The 18,288-nt window shown below is 41.3% G+C and overlaps 1 protein-coding gene across 1 annotated transcript in view; it reads right to left on the bottom strand.

The window, feature by feature from the left end:
• Positions 1 to 18,288, bottom strand: part of TMEM71 (transmembrane protein 71) — a 237,562-nt gene that overhangs the window by 38,800 nt on the left and 180,474 nt on the right. The window lies entirely within an intron of this gene.

The raw sequence follows: 18,288 nt of genomic DNA, 5'->3' as shown, positions 1-18,288 counted from the left end.
CTAATCATTCAGTCACTACCCATGTACTCATGCAATGACCCAGGAACTAACTCATGGCAAATACAGAGGAGGTCATGCTAATCACAGGGGTACCCCAACACATAGTGTTCCCTAGTGTATGTAGGTGTTTTCACTGTATTCTAAGTGTCTTTTAGCATAGCACTAGCTCCGGTCCTGGTTAATCAGAGTCAGTTACCACCAGTACCCAGCAGTAAAATGTCTGCTCCTCTGTTGGTTCTTTCTGCACATCTCTTGCTTCTTCCTGCACTTTTGTTCGCCTTTCTGCACTTCTGTTGACTCTTTCAGCATTTGTCTTGCTTCTTTCTGCGCTTTCTTCCTCTTTTTTCACATGTCCTACCTTTGTAGGCATAGTTAGAAATTAGCATGTAAAAAAAACATTGAAATTCACAGAAAAAAACCCATAGGTTTCAGGCACGTTATAGTTAGAAATTAGCATGTAAGAAACCTTAGAAATTCACTGAAAAAAACATAGGTTTCAGGGACGTTATAGTTAGTTGTGACATTTCACTCGTACAAAACCATAGATATTCCCCTGTTATAGTTAGTTCAGCTAACTATCACTCGCACCCCTGCAATGCACTGCTGATGACGTCACATATTACATCATTCATGACATGGTCAAAGACATCACTGATGACATCACATCAAATTTGGGGGATTAAGATTCGCCTCGCAAGCCCCCCGTCTCTGGAATGCTCACCCCTCTGACCTTCGTCTCACCCCGCCTATCCTTTATTTAGGAGTGCTTTGAAGACTTGGCTATTCTCCCAAGCCTACAATTAATGTCTCTTCCTCGTAGTCCTGTCTTCTGCTCGTCCTGAAAGCGCCAAGAAACCATTGGTGAACGTGTGCTGTATAAGTTCCTTTATCATATCATATCATATCATCACTGATGACATCATCCACGTCAAAATCTGATGCACCATCTCACACTCTAATATAACCTTTGATACACCCACTGTAAAATACAGACTACCATTTTCGAAACCATCGACACACCAATACCAGTTACTACATACGCATTCACTGATTCCTAGGTCTACACACACATCCACTCATTCACCCATACATACAGTCACTCATCAATAGAACACTATCATATGCACTCATACACCTATACAGACACTCACCCACCGCCACTCATCCATCGAGTTACTCACACACCTAGTCAGTCATGCAAAGAATCAATCACACTCCCATTTCCTCACCTATACAGTTATACACACAACACCTCACTGATTCAAACATATACTAACACATACTTACTCTCTTATACAATCACTGATACCAGAACACACTCATCCATACAGTCACTCTTACAATCACTGACTCTCACGTATAGTCATTTATATATTCCAACTCTCACATACACTGCCTTTTACATATGTAGTTCCTTGGACATGTACCACTGAGACATCCAATCTCTCACTAACACACCCATACACACACTCACCCACCCATACAGCTGTTTCCACATGCACTCTTGAACCCACACACCCAGTGAATCAACCAGTCACACACCTCCCATCCACCAACACACACACTCAGTCTCCCAAACAAATACTCAGGCAACCAATCAATAACCCGTATAGACACTCATGTAGCTACTGACCAACATATGCAGCAGCTTACACAACAACAGGCATACTGATACACACATTTAGACAGTTAAGTCACTAAACCATGCATTCAGTAAGACACATTTAATCACTCACTTATACAATCAGTCACGCACCTACTAATTCCTTCATCCAGACACTTATACACCCACTCATTCTTCAATACACCTTGGCATATATATAAAACATATTTAAACTTTACAGAAACACACTGTCACTGGTTGATGTCATCAGTGATGTCATCAGTGATGTCATCTGTGATGTCACTTGCCATGTCATGAATGATGTAATATGTGACGTCATCAGCAGTGCATTGTGGGGGCACGACTTATAGTTAGCTGCACTAACTATAACGGGGGAATTTCTATGGTTTTGCACGAGTGAAATGTCCGACTAACTATAACGTCCCTGAAACCTACGTTTTTTTCAGTGAATTTCTAAGGTTTTTTAAATGCTAATTTCTAACTATAACGTGCCTGAAACCTATGTTTTTTTCAGTGAATCTATATATATATATACATACACAATGTGATGATTTTTAACTCAAACCTATAGATTTGCTCAGCTTATGGACTTGTTCTGCATATCATATAACATTCAGATGAAGACAATATTTTATTAATAATATGTGCAGGTTTTTTACCTCAAATTGTGACTAGTTTTTCTTTGCTTATACAAATAACCTAGTGGCAGCTTATAAACAAGATATACTGCAGACTTCAAAACACCAATGTCAGCATGCATGAATTCAATGTATGGGTTACTTTAAATTGTGTTTTTAATGGAGGTTGCTGCGGGGGTTATGATGCAGGGTTCAATCACACAACAGCTCCAACCCCTCCAAAGGACCACCCGGAGGAAAGAAGTACCGCAGAAATCAACCCCTCTGCTTCCTACCGTATTAGGCGTCTCAGGTTGGCTCTCAAAGTCCGTAGTTATAGCGGTCCAGGTGCTGGATGCAGCTTCTGTTTCACAGAAACGCCATGATTTTGTCAGAAAAGACGGGAAGACGCTCTGCGTCAGGGTGCTTGTCTTTCGTGGTCCGACACCACATTTAACTTCATACTGGTTTCCCGCATTGAACCTCCTCCACCACCTGGTTCTTCGTAAGTCGTAGGTACAGGAATGTAGCACTACTCGAGTAAAAGAAGCATCACGGTCCATGTTTGGCTTTAGGAAAGCGGATATATTCTTTTTTTATATATTTTTGAATATCAGCAAACTGCAAGTGCAGGTAGAAAACAAACAACACGTTTTGGCCTAAGGCTTCTTTGGGGTCATAGAGTCATGCTGTACACAGTGTCAATAAATAGGGACTATTCTGGTCCCTCCCTCATCCATTAAAAACTACATTTAAAGGAACCCATACATTGAATTCAAGTACGTTGACATTGGTGTTTTGAAGTCTGTATTATATCTGGTTTGTAAGGCTGCCACCAGGTTATTTGTATGAACAAAGAAACTCTAGGGACAATTTATTGTAAAATACCCGCACATATTATTCATGAAGTATCGTATTCATCTGAATGTTATATGATATGCAGGACAAGTCCATAAGCTGAGCAAATCCATAGGTTTGAGTTAAAAATCATCACGGTAAAGTACCACTATTCTCTTAGTAGCAGAAACCCAAATACAATTCACTGCTCTCCATATTTTCTTGTCTATTATGGTCAGACCTTAATTGAGAATGTACACCCAATGTAATTACAAAGACCTGACATTATCCATGAGCATCCATAAACATGTAAACATATAAATACTTAAAAATATCTAGGAATGGCATCAGGGTAAGTGCAAAACAGTGCCCAACATTGGGCTCGAAAATATAAACGTGAGAAGTAGTTAAACCAGCTTATTGAGATGTGAATTATTATGATTAATAGTAATTAATCAAGACAGTGTTAGTGTATACCTCACTGATTAACTGGAAGCTTTAAAGTTAGTACAAAATATATATTCCCAAAGTATACAATTTAAAAGCGAGTTCCAGAGCACCATAATTTCATGTATTCTCATAGCCCATGAGTTGCTAAAATGCCAACATATATATATATATATATATATATATATATATATATATATATATATATATATATATATATATATATGCAGCAGCTGTAGCTTCCCAAAGCTCCGTGGAGAGACGACCAAAGAAAACCACACGAATCCGATATAAATGAAGGCACAAAGTTTATTAGAAGTTGAGCTTTAACAAATCTGACGCGTTTCGGGCATCCGCCCTTGCTCACAGACAGTCAGTAAGTAAAAACATCCACGTTTAAATACCCAATGCTTCACAGTTTTTTTCTCAATTGAGGTTTTTTTCCTCTCATTTTTTTAACATTGCACCATGTGATACTAGAGGTAAAGGACATACTCCATATTTAGTACTATGAAGTCTGTTTTCCAAACAAATTGTTATTCAAGGTCTGTTATTCACTATTATATAAAAAATGGTTAAAATCCAAATTTTTCACAAAATGACTCCATTGTAATTTAGAAATAAATCTAAAAACCTGCAATGAGTGGACCAAACACTGAATAGTGTGGAACAAACGTTAAAATGCATATAATGCTAAAAAAATATATACAAATTTATAGTGCTATATTGAAAAACATCAAAATGCATAATGGCAAATAGTACCTTGTCAATGTGCAAACAAGCAATAAAGTGCAATTTTATAGATATTGTATAAAGTGCAAATGCAAAATGCAACCGTTACAATTTAATAAGAGTAGTTATAAAGTGCAAATGCCTAGTGCAAATACCACAACTTTATATTTAGTTGTATAAAGTGACAAATGCAATTAGTGCAAAATACGCAAATATGTAAACAATTGGACAAAATCCAAGAAGACAAGGATGTTTTGTTTTTAAACATAATATAGCAACAATAAATGTAAATACTTATGATGCAGGTAAAGACAATGGTCAAAAATTCCAAACTAAAAGAATGGAATAATAGTGAACCAGGACCGATAATGAATAAAGAAAATCAGGAATTAACAGATAGTAACCGATGGCTATGTCCAAAAACTAAAAATAAAGTGTTACCCAAAATAAAGTGCGAGAAATCCAATATGAAGACAACCATGAAATCATATATAAGGGGAAAAACAGGGAAATGATAAATACATGAAATTCTATAAAGAATTAAACCGTGAAGATATATGGCAACTGCTGCTTAAACTAACCCAGAATAGAATATAAAGAATGATATTTACAGGAAAACGTGCAAATCATCAGTGGTATTGGAAATTTACTATCAAGTTCCAAAATGAATTGGGTCTCAAGTCTTCTAAGCATCTTATCTCTGTCACCGCCCCTAAGTGGCTTATCCACTGAAGCGATGACAAAGTATGTCAGGCATTGTAAATCATTTTTGAGATTGGTTTTAAAATGCCTGGCCACCGGATATGATGGATCATTGTTTACGATGGCACGAAGGTGCTGAAGAATCCTGACATGCACAGGTTGTCGTGTACTACCGACATACCTCAATCCACATGTGCATGTCAGGACGTAGATGGCAAATTCGGTTTTACAGTTACACTGACCCTTGATGTTAACTGGGTCAGGACTGAAAGGTGTATAATATTGAGTAGTTGTTTTGCCAAACTTGCACGCCCTACAGGAGGTACAACGTTTAAAACCAAAACGAGATTTCATCCACTCAACTCCTCTCCTAAGTTCGGGAAGTCATGACAAATGTGAGTCCTAAGGGAAGGGCCCTTCCGAAAGGTCACATTGGGACCATCAGGCAGTCTGGGTTTCAATACCAAATCTGTTTTTAGAACCGACCATCTTTTAGTAACAATCGATTTGATTTGTCTAGCTTGTCTGCTATAGGCAGTTATGAATCTAGGTGCCTCGGTGTTATCCTCAGAGATGTTGTCTGTTTTTTTGTTGTTATATGTTAGATTAAGCAGGGAATCACGGGTTCTGTTGTTGGCCTTCTGTACCGCTAATTTTAGAACCGATTCACGATAACCCCTCTGCCTGAATCTATCAGGAGCTTCTAGGGTGCAGACTTCCAGATCACTTTGTGTGCTACATATACGTTTAATCCTAAGTAGTTCACCTAGTGGAATATTATCCACTACATGTCGTGGATGTGCATTGCTGGCGTGGAGAATACTATTGCCAGCTGTGCCTTTTCTATGTAGCTTGGTAGCTAGATGTCCATTGTGGACAAATATTTTGACATCCAGAAACTCTGCCTCACAATTACTGATGGATTTAGTAAATCTTAAATTCTCGTCATTAGTGTTTAGATTAGTAATAAACTTGTCTGCACTAACAGAATCACCATGCCACAAAACAAAAACATTGTCGATATAACGAATCCATAACAAAACATGTTTATCAAAAGTAATCGCATGTTGCTGCCTGAGGACCTGCTCCTCCCACCAGCCAACGTGTAAACACGCATAGCTGGGAGAGAAGCAGGCCCCCATAGCAACTCCACGCTTTTGCACATAAACATCACTCCCAAATAAGAAAAAATTATTGTTTAGACACCAGGTGGTCAACTCTATCAATACTTTGTTGTGACAATAGCAATTCATAGGTCTTTTACCCAAAAAGTAATCAAGTGCTTTAAGACCAGTAGTGTGTTCTATGCTGGTATAGAGCGATTCTATGTCCAAAGTAATCATTAGCATGCCATCACTCCATGGGATATTATTGATTTTGGCAATGAAGTCACCCGTGTCCTTCACATAAGTAGGTAAACTTTTCACTAAGTCTTGCATGAAATAGACAATGTATTGAGTAACATATTCCGCAACCCCCCCCAATGGCCGAGATGATGGGTCGGCCGGGGACGGGCGTTACCTGCTTGTGAATCTTTGGGAGTAGATATAACTTGGGCAGTATAGGAAACTCCACATGAAGAAAATCAAATTCCTGAGAGGAGATCATGCCCTCTCTTTTGCATTTATACAGCAACTTTTTTAAAACATCCTTAGCATTATTGAATTGTTGGATGTTAGTTCTGGAATAGCAAGTTAAGTCATTTAATTGTTTCTTTGCTTCTTCTATGTAGGCTTTTTGGGGCCAAATGACTACATTGCCACCCTTATCCGCAGTGGTAACAATGATGTTGTGGTCATTTCCTAATTTTTTGATGAGCAAAAAGTAATCTTTTTCATGTTTGCTTTTGTAGCGTTTCTTATGTTTAATCTTGTGGTGTAATTGTTTGAGGTCCTCAACCACCACGTCCTGGAAAACATCAATAGAATCCCTAGGCATGGTGGGATTGAATTTGGACTTAGGTGTGAATGGGCTGATGATTGCTCCTACTTGAGAAATAGATGCAGCTCTCAACTCCTCCTGAGTGGATATTGTATCAGGAATTGTAGAAATGTCAGAGGCCAGATGATGTAGTGCCAATAACGTTTTAGTATATTTAGCAGGCAATGTCGTAGGTACGTTTGCAATTTCACCACTGCCTGAGCGTTCCTTTTCTTTTTCTTTTTCATTTAAGCCATCTTTTATGTTGAAGAATTTTTTGATTTTAAGTTTTCTTATAAACAGGTAGACATCAACACGGGTTTTTGTATAATTGAAGTCAGATGTTGGACAATATGTTAGACCCAAGCTTAAAAGTTGTTTTTCTGCTTCGGTTAAGGTGACAGTGGACAAATTAATAACAGTGTTGTCATTTATCTGTTTTTGCGCCAATACTGCCGCTTTGTTTTTTTTGACGATTTTGCGCTTTTTCCTGCGCTCGCTCCTCCTTTTGTTGCATCTGGCTCGTTTGATTGCTTTTGCTGCCCCTTTTGTTGCTGTTTGGTCCGAGGCCTCAATGTCTGCAAACGATCCGAGACTAAAAAATCCATTTCCTCACCAAGATCAAGAATTAAAGAATTTGTGTTACACGGAGCATTACAATCCTCATCAGATGTTGGGCCACTTGTTAGCGATTCATTGTCGCTGTTTTCCAAATTATCACTCATTATGGATGGTGCCTGGGCTGAGGTAGATGCTTCCGTTTGATCTGTGCTCTTATTTTTGTCTTGTTTGGCTTGTTGCGCTTGTTGCGCCAATTTGCTTCGTTTGGCGTTTTCAAACTTACGTGCAAACGTATAAATCCAACCTTGGGCATAATCCTCTTTATCCCTGGCGAACTTGTAAACTTTTCTTGCTTTAATTTTCTCCTCTTGTTTGAGCAATCTTTCATCTATTTCTTTACGAGTCTTGGTAATAATCTCGTGCGGTTCAAATTTTTGTAGCAGTTAATTGATTTCCTCAATCTCCTTCATTAATATCTCCCTGTCGATAGAGGCATATTTCACCAAGATTTGTATCAATTTGGTAGAAGATTCTAAATTAGTATGACCCCACTCCTTCAGCATATTAGGGTTAGGCTTATCATAACTGGGTGCTAACAGGATGCGCAACCCACGTGGTACCAGATTTTCCTCTAAATACATTGAAAGGGATTTATGCTCCCACCATTTCGACATTTCTTGATACCTACATTTCTCACGTTTTTTGAGCGCCGCTCGAATTTGGCTTTCCGCTGTGTTATCATTATCGGTAGGTACCGCTTTGTTAGTTACTCCCAAATTGGATGTTATTTTGGGCAGGTTAGAGTAAAGTGCAGCAGCCGCCGCCTCTCTGCCACGGAGAATCGCAGCTGACATGGTGTTAAACTCAGAAATCACTTTAAAAAATAAAAGGGTGTAAAGACCCGAGCTGAATGAAGCTCCCAGGGTCAAACGCTGGTGCCAAAATATTCCTCCCCACCGTGTCAATTCGATTCTGAGCACTCACCGCAAGGACAGGTTTCCAGCGTTAGGCGTCTCGATGTATTTTGAGATGCTGCTGTTAAAATACTTTGATACGAGTGAACTTGAACTCTGTAGACACAGGGGCTGCAGTCGACGAAATTCCTTCCGGGAAAAAGAATAGAAACTGATTGCACACCGCAGCCAGCTTAGGGGGAGTGGATTCGTCTCAGAAGCAATCACCTTCCGAAATTAAATGCAGCAGCTGTAGCTTCCCAAAGCTCCGTGGAGAGACGACCAAGGAAAACCACACGAATCCGATATAAATGAAGGCACAAAGTTTATTAGAAGTTGAGCTTTAACAAATCTGATGCGTTTCGGGCATCCGCCCTTGCTCACAGACAGTCAGTAAGTAAAAACATCCACGTTTAAATACCCAATGCATCACAGTTTTTTTCTCAATTGAGGTTTTTTTTCCTCTCATTTTTTTAACATTGCACCATGTGATACTAGAGGTAAAGGACATACTCCATATTTAGGGGCCGATTAGGATGGAGGATTTTCCGCCTCCTCCGGGCCGGCGGAAGCCACCGCTGGCCCGGAGGAGGCGGAAAATCCTCTGCGGAGTCACCAAAGACCCACCGCCGCATTACGATGGCTGGTGGGTCTTGGTTTCTGTCCGCTGCTTTTCCGCCGCGGTCGGATTAAAACCGCGGCGGAAAAGCTCTCATTTGGCTGGCAGTGTCTATCAGACACCGCCAGCCAAATTAGGATGCATTAGTAAACATGCTTTTCCGCGGCGGTTTTTTCCGCCGTAGAAAAGCATGTGTACTTTTGATTTTGGGGGCCCGTTGCGGGTTCTCAGGGTGTAGGCGGGTGGGGGTGCACATGGGGGGTACCTATGGTACCCCCCAGTATTTACATGCATGAAGCAGCACCCGCCGCAATGTTAAATATCCAGGATGTGACCGCCAGGGTGGCGGTCACATCCTAATTTGCACGGAGGGACCGCCGCAGCCCATGCGGACGGTCCCTCCACCTCTGGGATGGCGGACGGACGCAAGTCTGTCCGCCATCCTAATCGGCCCCTTAGTACTATGAAGTCTGTTTTCCAAACAAATTGTTATTCAAGGTCTGTCATTCACTATTATATAAAAAATGGTTAAAATCCACATTTTTCACAAAATGACTCCATTGTAATTTAGAAATAAATCTAAAAACCTGCAATGAGTGGACCAAACACTGAATAGTGTGGAACAAACGTTAAAATGCATATAATGCTAAAAAAATATATACAAATTTATAGTGCTATATTGAAAAACATCAAAATGCATAATGGCAAATAGTACCTTGTCAATGTGCAAACAAGCAATACAGTGCAATTTTATAGATATTGTTACAAAGTGCAAATGCAAAATGCAACCGTTACAATTTAATAAGAGTAGTTATAAAGTGCAAATGCCTAGTGCAATATATATATATATATATATATATATATTACCTACTGGCAGCCGCCAGTAGGTATATATAGTTAGGATTTTTTTGAATAGGGATTTCTGAAAATTCTATGTTGAATAACTTTGGCGTTGATGGACGGAATTGGCGGAAATTTTCAGGAAAATGGCACATTTTGTTTCTGAGCGTCCCCTGAAACTTTGGGGGGGTTTCGTCAAGCGGGGCTGAGAAAAAAGGGGGGTCCCAAAACGTGTTTTTAACATTGAGTTTTCCATAGGGCGGTTGGACTCACTTTTAGCTCGAACGGCTGAATGGATTTCCACAAAACTTGGCAAAATTGTAGGGACCGGTAGCCCGATGTGCCTTTGCTATGTCTCAAGATATATGCTCCAGTGGTTTTTACGAAAATTAACTTTGAAAAATATATATTGGGCTACATTGGGCTATATATATGTTAGAGCCCAAATGTAGCCCAATGTAGCCCAAAGATGGCCACCAGAGACAAAAAAAAACAAATGTAGCCCAAATATCAGCCAGATGTAGCCCAACTATAGCCCAATGACAGAATGTCCCAGAGTGTTCTAAAGAACAACTAGAACGCTAACAGTCTTACTTATGACAAAAGTATGGCACACCTGAAGTCATCTTGATTGGAATAAAGTGGTAACACTTAATACATTTAATTTGAAAAGGATCAAAATGAGGGGTTTCATTTTGCCATAGAAATGTTATTTTTATATATATATATACAGCACGCCTTTCTGTCCCACCAGGAAGGCTATTCGGGGTAACTTTAACTGTCATAGTGAGTTTGCAATATATGTCCTGACATGCACCTGTGGACTGCGGTATGTGGGCAGCACGAAGCTACAGGTGCATGTCAGGATCTTGCAACACTTGCGTGCAATAGTGAACAACGACAGTGCGTACCCAGTGGCACGCCACTTTAAATCAACACATAACAATGATTTGTCACAGCTGACTTATTTTGTTACAGATGTGGTGGCCCCTCTCAGTCGGGGAGGTGACAGAGAGGGATTCCTAAGAAGAAAAGAGACAGAGTACATAGTGGAGCTGGATAGCAAATATCCTAATGGGTTTAATACGACTGAAGATCTGCATCATCTTCTATAATCATTCACATTTTGTATGTTGTGTTACGTAGTATATAAGCAATATGCAACATGAATTAAATCCTGATGAGGATTCTTATTTTCTTTATCCTTCAAGGGCCTTCAAGGATTATGAAATACAGTACGTAACATGAGAACATTAGCAGCATTAAGTTGTACCTATGGGGAACTAATCGTGCGAATTACATCTTCCACGACAATGAACTGATAACAAGCTGAGAATTCTGTTAACCTCTCATCCAACGAATATGTATAAATCAAGAGAAGAGCACGTTTATTATTATTTACTAAACACAAAGGTTTCTTTGTACTTTGTTGTTTTTTTAATTGTCTAAATCACTTAAATATGTATTGCCACTTAGGGTTAAAGTATGGACTATAGGGGAAATGTGAATATATGTAATTTATGAAATATTTTGTTCTCAGATACCTACCATTTAGACCAGCCATTAACACCAGTTTAGTATTTTCTCTATGCAAAAATATCTAGTTGTATATATCTGTAGATAGTGTATATAGTTGTATAGGAATATAATATATGTAAGTATTTGTATATAAGAATCGCACATATATATATATTTTTTTAAGTACATGGATAATGTCTTTGAATTGGGGTAGTTTTTTGGATTTGGTCTATAGGAGGTGAGATTATAACCCTTGTATGATGGATTGGACAAGGAGTGATTTATGAGAACATTTTTGTTTATTGCATTCATGCAGTTATATATTTTTTCTTTCCCTTTTCCCCTGTCTTTAAGTTGAAGGATGGTGGGTGCGGTGAAGTATTTTATTTATGTTCATGCACCATGTGATTCACTTTGGAGGTGGAGCACTGCTAAGAAAAAAATGTATTTAAATGTGTGCTGACCAGGTGTATGGTGTGTGATCAAGAGCACTTGTTGCTCGAAACGCGTCGCCTGAGAGGAGAATAAAATCTACCTTACTGCAGCCTGGGGTCCGTGTCTTCTATATGCAGGAGCTTTTTTGCGGTGTTGAAGACTTGGTTTCTATATATATATATATATATATATATATATATATATATATCTATATATATATTCACTGAAAAAACCATAGGTTATAGACCATATATAGTTAGGAATTAGCATTTACAAAACCTTGAAAATTCACTGAAAAAACCATAGGTTATAGACCATATATAGTTAGGAATTAGCATTTAAAAAACCTTATTTTACTCACACAAAACCATTGAAATTCCATATATAGTTAGTTGCACTAACTATATATTGCGCACCCGCAATCCACTGCTGATCATGTCACATATTACATCATTCATGACATGGTCAGTGACATCACTGATGACATCACTGATGACATCTCAAATGACATCACTGATGACAACATCCAGTGACTATGTTTCTGTAAAGTTAAAATATGTCTTACATATTGAAGAATGAGTGGATGTATAAGTGTCTGGACGAAGGATTTAGTAGGTGCATGACTGAATGTATGAGTGAGTGATTAAATGTGTCTCACTGAGTGCATGGGTTAGTGACTAAACTGTCTTAATTTGTGCATCATTATGTCTGTTGTTCTGTAAACTGCTGCATGTGTTGATCAGTAGCTATATGAGTAACTATATGGGTTATTGATTGATTGCCCAAGTATTTGCATGGGAGACTGAGTGTGTGTGTGGCTGGATGGGAGGTGTGTGACTCTGTACAGATCAATGTGTACTTGTATCAATGATTGTATAAGAGAGTAAGTATGTGTTAGTATATGGTTGAAAACGTAAGGTGCTCTATGTTTAACTGTATAGAGTAGAAAATGGAAGTGTGATTGATTCTTTACAGGACTGACTAGGTGTGTGAGTAACTCCATGGATGAGTGGCAGAGTGTGAGTGTCTGTATAGGTGTATGAGTGCATATGATTGTGTTGTAAACATGAGTGATTGTATGTATGAATGATTGTATGGGTGAATGAGTGAATGTGTGTGTAGACGTAGGAATCAGTGAGTACGTATGTAGTAACTAGTATTGGTGTGTCAATGGTTTCAAAAATTATACTCTGTTTTTAACACTGGGTGAAACAGAGGTTATATTAAAATGTGAAGAGATGCATTGTATTGTCACATGAATAATATCATCAGTGATGTGGTCATTGATGTCAAATGAGATGTCATCAGTGATGTCATCAGTGATGTCATTTGAGATGTCATCAGTGATGTCATCAGTGATGTCACTGACCATGTCATGAATGATGTAATATGTGACATGATCAGCAGTGGATTGCGGGTGCGCAATATATAGTTAGTGCAACTAACTATATATGGAATTTCAATGGTTTTGTGTGAGTAAAATAAGGTTTTTTAAATGCTAATTCCTAACTATATATGGTCTATAACCTATGGTTTTTTCAGTGAATTTTCAAGGTTTTGTAAATGCTAATTCCTAACTATATATGGTCTATAACCTATGGTTTTTTCAGTGAATTTCAATGGTTTTTTAATAGCAAATATCATAAGCTGTCGAATGTCAAGTACGTGGTAAGTGAAAACATTTTCGTGTTTATGCACACTGATCTGCTTTGAATGGTGCCCCCCCCCCTCATTTCTATTAGGAGTACTCTCTCTTTGCAGATAGTGAAAGGTAGTTAACGCAGGCCTTTGCCCCCGTTGTAATCCGTCGTGCCTGCTTCTCTCTCCATTTGATTGATTGTTATCCAAGTATTTACTGTTTTAGAATTAGTTCTCTTTGGTTCATTCTCTATTTACAAACAAACACAGAGTCGCAATACTCTGTTTAGTCTTTGCAGATAACGAAAAATCGTGTAAAAAAAAGAAAAGGAATCGAGCAAAATCAGTAGGCCACTAATGGGATCTCTTTTTGACCTCGCTAAAATAGAAACATTAGGAACAACCCCTCATGACAAATACAAAACTAGTGAGATGAACTGAACTCCACACAATGATGGCTGCAAAACAGCTCGGCTCCGCCACCCACCCCGCCCAAAATAACGATAAAGAGCGGCTGCCATGATTGGTTGCGGAATGGCCACGACGGAGCTACGAAATGATGCTGCTCTCATGCTAACCCCAGCTTCAGTCTGAAACATCCAGAAACACTGTAGACTACCAATTCGATCAGTTCCGGTAGCGCCCCAATGTAACCCGGTAGAGAAGAACTAGCCCTCCCCTCTTTGACTGATGGTTCTTGTTGCCTGTCCCTTCTGTTGTCATTTAACAGAACTATTTAGCCTGCTGAAAGGGGTTGTGTTCCGACCGCTGGTTGGTGGAGACATTTTGACTATATTCTGGACCTGCGTTGTCGCGTAATGCGTCATATGACGCGCCGCGTTAGCGCATCCGGAAGTCATCCGGGGCGCGCAGCGCGTAACGTAAGCATAACAAGTCATGTGACTTGTTAATAAAACTTTTCATTGGTTCATTTTACTTTTCTTATTGTAATGATGAAAGGCTTGGTCATATGACCTAAAAATTACGCTTTTCATTACTTCCGAACATTATTTTTTCTTAAATATATGTTATAATGTTCCAGACTAATGTACTTTCCCGGAAATTTTACAACTGTCCTGCAAGTAAAATATATTCTTTTTTCGAGAAAAAGAGCGTTTCTTCGTCCCATGATGGAGCCGTTGAGCAAAAGAGGGTCGACCTGCTGTCTTAGTCGCCGATACGCCTGAATATGAGATTCTTATCGATCACTTTATGTTGCAGGAATAGAAAACACAACAGCCCTTGACCATTTATCTTTACTGCGTTCCTTCGTATTATACCTTTTACCCTTCATGTAATTGGTCTGCTTTATTTCACTTGCCTTTTAATGATTCTAAAACAGTGACTATTATTACAAACTTTACCAATGTATATACTACTACCATGTTTTCTTTTAAAAACCTTTATTGTGAAAATTTCATTATACAAATACGAGCCTATAACCACGTGGGCCGGCCACGGAGCAAACTGTAATCGTATGTGATGAGTAGACATTTACACTGTAGAGGAACGTAACGGGCGGGCCATTAGGTTGCAAGAACTAAGGTGTCTAACAGTTACGGAATCGGTGGACGTACATTTTATAATTAAAATACGACAGGGCCAGTTACAATAAAATTATCTAGATATACATTTGCGGGCAAGTACCATGGGTGACGTTAATTCGAACTTTCAACAGTACAGTAATCAATAACACATCAGAACTTAATATCAATAGGGATGTCGAAATATTCAATCAATTCTCGTCCCCGCCCGCCATGTGCTTCAAAACTGCATACGTATCTCGTGATTTCAAGGTTCTGCAACCAGTACACAACAAGGAGTTACGAGTCCCATTTATTCCGGCGCCATTTTGGGCGAGGACGGGCAGGTCCAGGATATAGTCAAAATGTCTCTACCAACCATCGACTATGATGATGTTCATATGCTGTATTTATTAGAGTAACACTCATCTGTCCACATGAAATTAATTTGCCACAATCTAAACATGTCATTTTAATCTTTCCAAAGTTCTTCTAAAAATTTGGGACCGTTTCCCTTGCCTCTGAAGCTCTCAGTGCCACTTCTTTGATGAATGTACTAGCAGGTCAGGGGTTCTCCTCCAAATCTCTCTTTTATGCAGCACTATAATTAATTGGTGCCACCTCTCCATATGACGATGCATGGTATAGTTACCACAACTATATTTTTTTTCGGTTCCTCTGGAGAGTTCATCGTGGCAGATGAAGCGTGTAACGTACCGGGCATTTACCTTTTTTTGCATGTACAGGAAAGGAAAAAAAAATCGAGCGTCCGAGTTCTAATGTGTCCCAGGGCCATTTTAGTGGAGGACATGATACAGCGATAATGCCCTGGATAAGGACACTTCCTTCGGGCACCCCACGCCGTCTTTCGGCGCAGCATTGTAGGATGGCCACACCAGTGCGGCAACTTGCTAGACACCACCTCGGTGCCATCCGGATCTCGGCGCCCCACTGCAGATGAACTGCCTCCACATGGAGAAGCGGGAGAGGCTCGTTTGCGCCGCCTCCCCCCCCCCCTTCGGGCACCCCACGCCGACTTTCGGCGCAGCATTGTAGGATGGCCACACCAGTGCGGCAACTTGCTGGACACCACCTCGGTGCCAACCGAATCTCAGCGCCTTGTGTTGTCTTCCATTCCGAAAATATTGTTGGCAGCATTTTGAAAGGAAAGACAAACAGCCGTTTGTGGCCCTCACTACACCGTTCTCCTAGTGAGTCTCACATTGTTACATTTAGGAAGAATGTTGAAGAGTAGTATGTTGAAAATCTGAAGCCATTGTTATACAAACTCTCAACCAGCCTTGGATGGAAAAATCCTGAAGAATGTACAAACTGAAAACCAGTTTTTCTCTGTATAGCATCAGCAGCAACGCTTGAGTCAGCTTTGTGTGAAGCCGCCATTTTGATTCAATCAATAGCGTCCCCCTGCACACATTCAGGGACCTGGTCGTGTCTTCAGGTCAAACGGATTGTGGGACAAGATGCACAAAGGAAAAGGAAAAAAGTTCCGCCGGACCCCGGGAGGTGGCCGCCTATGTCATGGGCGATCTTAGGCCACACCAGGGCAATAGTGAAGCTGCAGCAGGTGCAAATAAGCTTCAGACAGTGTTACAAGCGCTGCTCAGAACTCTCAACTATGACACCACCTCGGTGCCATCCGGATCTTGGCGCCTTGTGCTGGTTCCGGCCTATTCACACATCGGTCCGCTACTGACGCCACCTCACAGGCCAACGGGGCACCCCACGCCGACTTTCGGCGCAGCATTGTAGGATGGCCACACCAGTGCGGCAAATTGCTGGACACCACCTCGGTGCCATCCAGATCTCGGCGCGTTGTGCTGCCTTCGGCCTATTCGCCACAAGTGCGCACGCAACTCAGCTGCATAGCGAGTGAAACACCAAGGGGCGCCCCACTGCAGCCGAGGAACCTCCATCTTGGGGGCGACGCACAGCATCACATTGCTTTCCAATGCAGTCAGATCCTCAAACAGCCCCCACTGACTGACGCGAACTCACAGGCCAACGGGGCGCCCCACGCCGACTTTCGGCGCAGCATTGTAGGATGGCCACACCAGTGCGGCAAGTTGCTGGACACCACCTCGGTGCCATCCGGATCTTGGCGCGTTGTGCTGCCTTCGGCCTATTCGCACATCGGTCCGCTACTGACGCAAACTCACAGGCCAACGGGGCGCCCCACGCCGACTTTCAACATTGTAGGATGGCCACACCAGTGCTGCAACTTGCTGGACACCACCTCGGTGCCATCCGGATCTTGGCGCGCTGTGTTGCCTTCGGCCTATTCGCACATCGGTCCGCTACTGACGCCGCCTCACGTGCCAACGTATTTTCTCCGCATTTTATACCCTATGCCGCATAACAGGTCATGTGACTTGTTTATAAAACTTTTCATTGGTTCATTTTACTTTTGGTTTCCTAATGATGGAAGGCTTGATCATATGACCTAAAAACAACACTTTTCATTGGATGAAAACTTTTTTTTTTTCCAAACGATGAAAGCCCCACCTTGTTTCTGGATGTTTCAGACTGAAGCTGGCGTCAGCATGAGAGCACCACCATCTCGTAGCTCCGTCGTAGTCATTCCGCGAGCAATCATGGCAGCCGCTCCCCACCAGAAGCCTGCAGGAGTCGGGGCCCCCAAAACTTTTGATGAATTCTCAAGGCGGAGGGGACGCTTTCGAGAATGGGGTCCAAGACCTAGCAGACAAGCGTCCGATCTCCAAGGTGTCCCAGGGCCATTTCAGTGGACCAGGCCCAAAAAGGAAAGAGCCTGCCGCCATTTTGAGAGTCCTGTGACAGCCGCCTATCGCTGCACCGCAAGAGTGGGCGCAACTCAGCTGAATTGCGGCTTTTGACACAGTGGACCAAAAACGGACGGAATGGCAACTGAAACGGTAAAGGGGCGCCCCACTACAACAGATGACACTCCACCTGGAGAGGCCCGTTCACGCCGCCTCCCCCGGGGCGCCCCACGCCGTTATTCGGAGCAGCATTGTAGGATACCAAAACCAGTGCGGCAACTTACTGGACATCACCTTGGTGCCATCGTTCTGCTGCCTTGGAACTATTCGCACAACAGTTTGCTACTGAAGACCCACCCCCCGCGACGCCCCACGCCGTTATTTGCTGGGTGGCAACTTACTAGACATCACTTTCGTGTCATCTAGATTTCAGCGCGTTCTGCTGCCTTGGAACTATTCGCACAACAGTTTGCTACTGATGACCCGCCCCACGCCGGAAATCTGGACGTTGTGCTGCGTTGGGACTATTCGCACAGCCGACCGCTACTTCGTTGTTTTTCCCT

The sequence above is a fragment of the Lissotriton helveticus genome, chromosome 4_1 (assembly GCF_964261635.1).
Source record: "Lissotriton helveticus chromosome 4_1, aLisHel1.1, whole genome shotgun sequence".
Taxonomy (NCBI): domain Eukaryota; kingdom Metazoa; phylum Chordata; class Amphibia; order Caudata; family Salamandridae; genus Lissotriton; species Lissotriton helveticus.
Note: the sequence above shows the minus strand (reverse complement) of the source record. Positions and strands in the feature narration are given on the sequence as shown.